The sequence below is a fragment of the Anticarsia gemmatalis genome, chromosome 28, assembly GCF_050436995.1.
Source record: "Anticarsia gemmatalis isolate Benzon Research Colony breed Stoneville strain chromosome 28, ilAntGemm2 primary, whole genome shotgun sequence".
Taxonomy (NCBI): Eukaryota; Metazoa; Arthropoda; class Insecta; order Lepidoptera; family Erebidae; genus Anticarsia; species Anticarsia gemmatalis.
Window position 1 is genome coordinate 6,277,885 of NC_134772.1, and position 6,418 is coordinate 6,284,302.

Sequence of the window (6,418 nt, forward strand, 5' to 3'; positions counted from 1 at the left end):
CCCCCCCAGTACAGACCTCTCCATCACTCACAACTCCCCCCCTCACTACAGACCTCTCCACTAATCGCAACTCCCCCTCCCCCCCCCACTACAGATCTCTCCACCAATCGCAACTTCCCCGCCTCCTGACCATACCTAGTCTCTTGACTAATGTGTATTATCCCCCTCACACTGCCCTCTGACCCCTTGCAATATTAAATGTCATGTCGTCACAACAGTAACTTATAAATAATATTTTCCCACTATACTTACATCCCCACTCTACTCATCCCTGTCCCTATCTTTACCTCTGATTTATGAATCCATCATCAAGCAATAACTTTGTCTGTCTGAATTTAGCAACAAACTAATTAGAAAGCAAAAAACGCACGTGTGACGAAGACGTAACAACGACGTGCTTCTGTTCCGTCACATGCACTCCTTGTATACGTCTCTTGTATTTATATTTCGTCTTCTGCGACTTGTTGCTATATTCAGACACACAATGTTTAATGACACGTACTATACTCGTTTTAGTATTACCAGTAATAATAAATATTTTAACGTAGATATAGTTAGCTTGAAAGAGGCTGTGACTTAATGTAAGCCAATCTTTCTTCGAATATATTATTATTATTGTTTTGTATTACATTATAGATCTGTACTCTAGTAGTGCTTGCGACTGAAAAACATTGGGATCGAGACCCGAGTCGAACAAAGCTGTGTTTTGGATATTTTCATTTCAATTTCGTAACAACAATCCATGTTACGTTGTTTTTGTTGATTCCTAATTTATATTAATAAAATGACTCGGTAAATATGTGGCTTAGCTAAACTAGAGAACTGCTAAATTAATTCGGAAAATATATAAGTGACTTTCTTATGAAGATTAATACTAGTAAAAAGAATTTTAATAGCGCACAGCAGAAAATTGGACTATACTCAGGCCGTTACAATTGTGCTCACTACGTCATAATCAAAAGAATCATGTGAATGTGACAATGTGTAGTGAGTGAGAGACACAGATATAATGACATCACGTAGTGAACACGTTCGTATAATCCGTCAGCTTAGTAGAAAGTCTAAGCATTCACGATTTATATCTATAGATTATAACAAATCAATCTATGTATTTTCAAAAAAAAGTATGTGTATGAAACAGGTGACGTCAGCTGTATAAGTCTGCGGGTCACTGATGTTCTACATTCTGTATGTTGTATACCTCCAGCCGCGAACCTTGCGTACAACACTCTCTACTAAGTTATTAGACCATAATGGCCCGAGTTTTCAAACGATTCCATTAACCTACTTAACAAATAATACAAATATTATTAATGAAATAATAGGAACTCTATCAAAATATAATATTTATTTTGATATATTTTCGTGCTCACCGATTATGAACCTTATGACTAAATGATATGTACTATACTTAGGTCACTATTTATATTTTGAGCCTTGACGAATCTGATTGTTTTAGACCCCATTTGTCATCGTAAAGTTTGATCTTTTTGACTACTACATTCCTAAGAAAGTTTTGAAATCTGCGCTGAAAATATTTTCAATATCGTCGATCGAAAATTGTAAGTGTGCGGAAAAATGACATTAGGATGTTAACATTTTCGTGCAAATATTTTTTACGACTTTCAACGTGACTTATAGAAACAGCCGTGTCTATATCGACTTATTTATTATTTTGGTGATAAAGTCTGATCCTTTGAAAATTTAAAACGCCAATAAATAGAGTTCTACCATGATTATTTTTCCATCATCAATTAAATTCCTGAAGGTCGTCCAAGGTCACCAGTTGTCTCCGGAAAAATTGATGCTGTGCGAATATTAATTATGCGTTTTAGTTTCCTGATACAAGAAAAGAATGACACAATCCTAAACATTATTTCCACTCTTAGATATAAAATATTAGGTAACAACATTTCCGAATAGAAGATTTTTTTTAAATGAACCAATTTTTTTTAACAACAATTCGATAAGGTCCTCACGCCGATTAGTGCAAACAAATGCTTGAAAAGTCCATCGTTTGGCTTCAAAATACGTGTATCAAATTGTGATAAAACAGAGATCTAGGATATAATGCGCATAAGCCCAAAAATAAACACCAGTCGTCTATATGGAAGCTTTAAGATGAACCAAATCCAGAAAAAAATATTCGCGCTTGAAACACTTCGGAACAAATGGTCCCTTGATTTTTTATAAAAACTTTGTTACGGTAAAAAATGCCTTTAGAAAAATGCAGAATGGTTAATTTTTATTAATTTACAACCAAAAATTTACCTAAAGACTGGTTTAAAATATGGAAAAATCACAAAATCCTACGGGTCGAGCTCAATAAAAACAATGCCAGCCGTAACGCATCTCGCTAAACAGTCGGCTATTATGTGCACAAAAAAAACTAATTAATGAGTTTGTCGTAATGCCGTTACAGTTTGACATCAAATGACTTTATTTAAATCCAAAATGTCAAAAACAAGTACCGTAAACATTGATTTTTCGTCGCCTCAAGAAACAGGTTATGCTTTTTAACACCCTGTTTTTGAGGGGTCTTCGGGATAGAAAAAAAAATATTAAAAACATATTTCGGTCGGATAAAAATCTATCTAGATCATGCATAAGAATACCCGAGAACACGATAAAGTAGTTTTCACTCACACGTTTACCGTTTTTCATAGTTAGGCTCAAAATATAAGTAGTGGCCCACGTATTAGGTGCAATATTTGTTATAAATAAGGACAGAATGTTTGCATAGATTATTTTATTTATTTAGATTCTGATTATATAATTAATTACCTAAGTAATGAGTTCTTAATACGATATATATCGTAGATTTTAGTCATTCCTATTCTATCTGCTAAAAAAACCGTATCAAAATTCGTTGCGTAGTTTTAGAGATCCATACATACTTACAAACATAGATAGACTCATCTGACTGACAACAATTCTGACAAAATTTTGAAAATACTTATGTATGTTGTGCAGTTTCATGACTTCTGGATAAGTTTCGATTAGCTTATAAGATGGAATTTTGATATCTTTACTGTATATGTTATCCGACACTTATTCATAAGTCGTGAACTTAACGGTCAAGTTTCACTACTTCTGGATAACTGCCAGAGCTGAATCTTTACCTAGCAGTTAGGTTATCTGGCACTTATCCCGAGATTGTGAAACTATAACTAAAACAAACCAAATTTATAGTACCATAATATCAATTTTAGAATTGTATAAGTGAAAAAAAAATGTTTCTAAGTTAAAACTCTATAATATTATAATTTAAGTATTGCTTCTCTTTATCCCCGTATTTAATCAACTCTTTGAATAAAATATAAGCTTGTTTTTAACATTAAGAAAATTTTATAAAATTAAATAAACTTTTTTATAAAGAACATTTTCATTAGAAAACCTTCCTTTTCTTGTGGTTATTTAGTTGCCTAGTCATAATAAATTGTATGCTATGTAATGAATGCGCGTTTATAATATACGACCTTCAGATATAAGCAGAGGTAGGTATATGAAATTTTTATATACCCATGCCACCAATATTACTAATTTAAGGCGGCCGTAGTCAGTTGCGCTCACCGGTCGCAAAAGCAAACCTTGATGCGGTCGTTCTATAGATGGGTGACCGCATAGTGGTATTTGAACAGGGCATCTCCGTGCTTCGGAGGGCACGTAAAAAGTCGGTCCCGGTTGTTGTCAATTCGGAACAGTCGTTAAGCCACGTGAAAGGCCTTCGGGCGGCTTGAACAACTTTGACACTAGGTTGACCACTAACCATGCGACAACAACAAGAAGAAGACCAATATTACAATTTTACAATGTTACTCCCGTGGAATAGGGGCCAAAACAAGTATAATTTATAAACTTTTTATTGGTCATAGCAGATAAGCAATGCAAAATATTAAGCGTAAGTTAAAAATATAACTCAATATAAATGTCGTAAGACAACGGCCGTAGATTAACAATGTTACAATGAGTGCTCTACAGGTGTTACCAAACTCACGTCTCTAGTGGCAATATGAACTCGAAGTTGTAATTAAAAAAAGTTCTTTACGCAGAACACTAAATATCATTTCTTTTTGTGTTCTACTCGGATGTTGGCAGGTTTTGACTATTTATTAGCCAAAAACTTAATAAAATTTATTTCCAAGTTTAAAGAGCAATTTCAAGTTATTAATGCCGTCTAAAATAAAGTACATTGACATAGAATTCGAAACTTTATTGAAACTTGTTTTAGCGATATCAGAATATACCTTAGTTTGGTAATATTATTTGATTTTTGACTGCCTCTGTGACGCGGTCGGTAGTATATGCGGCTGCCGTGCGAGAGGTCTCGGATTCGAATTATGGGTCGGGCCAAAAAGTCTTTTCTGAGATTTGCTGTTAAGAATTTCTTAGAGATTGTCCGGAGTTGGGAAGTTTAGGTCGAAGACCTCCGTGCCTCGGAGAGCACGTAAAGCCGTCGGTCCTGCGCCTGACCTCTCACTGGTTGTATCGGTTATCCGTCCCACCAGACTATGAGAGTGATGGAATAGAGAGTGTACCTGTGTATTGTGCACACACTTGGACACTATAAGCAAAGTCCTGCACAGATGGCCAGTTTCAATGAAACTGACCGCCGTAGCCGTATCGGCTAGGAGGACATTATTATTAATATTATAATATTTTCGTGATTCGCTTCAACTCCTACCTATATTGCAATTCTGAAAAGATTTCTTAATAAATGCAATACTTACATTATCATTAATCTCCTTCTGCAATGCGGATTACACATCAGAATCTATTTGCTATTTGTTTAGAATGGCTTTTTTGTTGAGACATTTTTCTTTAAGTAATTTATTATAATTGCACAGTTTTCACGCAACTACAAGACTAATGCAATAACTTATTGCAGGTTTTATTTACAATAACGTTTAAAAAAAAGATAGAATCGGATTAACATAGATAGAATAACTTTCACAAAGTAGGTATTTTATAAATAAAAGTAGGTACGTAACTATTTTGTAAAATCGAACACTCAAAATATCGCGCCAAATCGGAATCCATGTTTTTTTTATTCTGCCATTGATCGATTTGGTTGACAGCCAATTATTTTAAAACGTAAATTGGTGTGACCTATAAAATATTTTAAAAAATATGAGTCGAAAATATTTTGTAAAATCATTTTATTAGGAAAGATTCAGTAGAAATAATGATTATGTATGGTAATTTTGTTTTTAATATTTCTCGAAACATAAAAATCCGCGCAGCTCATAACCAAAATCTGCACTTAATTAGGTAGTATCTCTTATCTCGCTAGTGTGTCTTCTACCTGCGCCTTGAGTAACAAGTTCGATTACCGCGCAGGGCAATTGTCCGGTGCAGGATAAGTATGTTTATGTTCCACATCGATATGTAGTGCGCTCACCGCGCAGTATAAATGCAACAGGGTTGAGTGATACACGTTAAAAATATCTATTGTGTAATTACCAAACACGGGTGTAGTGGCGAACAAGACATTGCTCACTCGTTCCAGCTAATTGTTTATTAGAAGTAAATAATTATTCAGAGTGCGTCAGATTATGAACATTATGGTGATGGATTTGTTTAGAGCAGTTTGTTTTGAGGTAAGTTTCAATGTTGTAAAATAACAATATTAAGTTAATACATTTTACGAGGTATTTTTATTGTAATTTGGTTGTGTAGCGGCTTTCAGCTGATACCTGTTGCGGTTGCTCCAAGTTTGTCGTCTCAAAATTTGAATAGCAATAAGCTTGCTAGTGGGAATGATTATTGTGAATATCCTTTATTTTTGTAGAAGATTCTTTACTTAAGCTTTCATTATTTTAATTGACTTAATAATTAAGTATTTACAATGACTATAAAATTAACTCTACGTAATGAATTAATAGGAAAATCCCGGGATGATTGCACGATGATGTGTGCCAGTAACAATCGGCATTCAGTCTACAATTCAAAGCAAAACTACAGTCGAAGTAGCGCCTCGGTTGAATGCAGTTCAGCGCGTTAATCAATACATTTATCGTGACTACTGGAGGCGGGCATTTAATCATTCAGTGAAATACCTAGAATTATAAACGCGAAACCTACCCCCTATAAGTAAACGTGAGTAACAGGTTGCTAGGCTACGGACACCACAATACCCCCAGCTCACACAACTTTACAACGGGCGTGGGACGTCGGGCAGCTGACACAACGCAATATTCTTTCAATAAAACAGCAGAAACTTGTGCTTACTCATGTTTAACAACACAAGTTATTGTTCTAGCAGTCGCTCTGACGTCAATATTGGAAATAAATGAACTTTTAATGCGCCCTCAATGAAATTAAGAGCAGAGACTCGCGACCTAGATAGTAGATAAGTATGTATATTCGTGTTTTGACCTAGGCGCGGGCTGCAAGGGCCAGTCGATGCCCTAGTGGC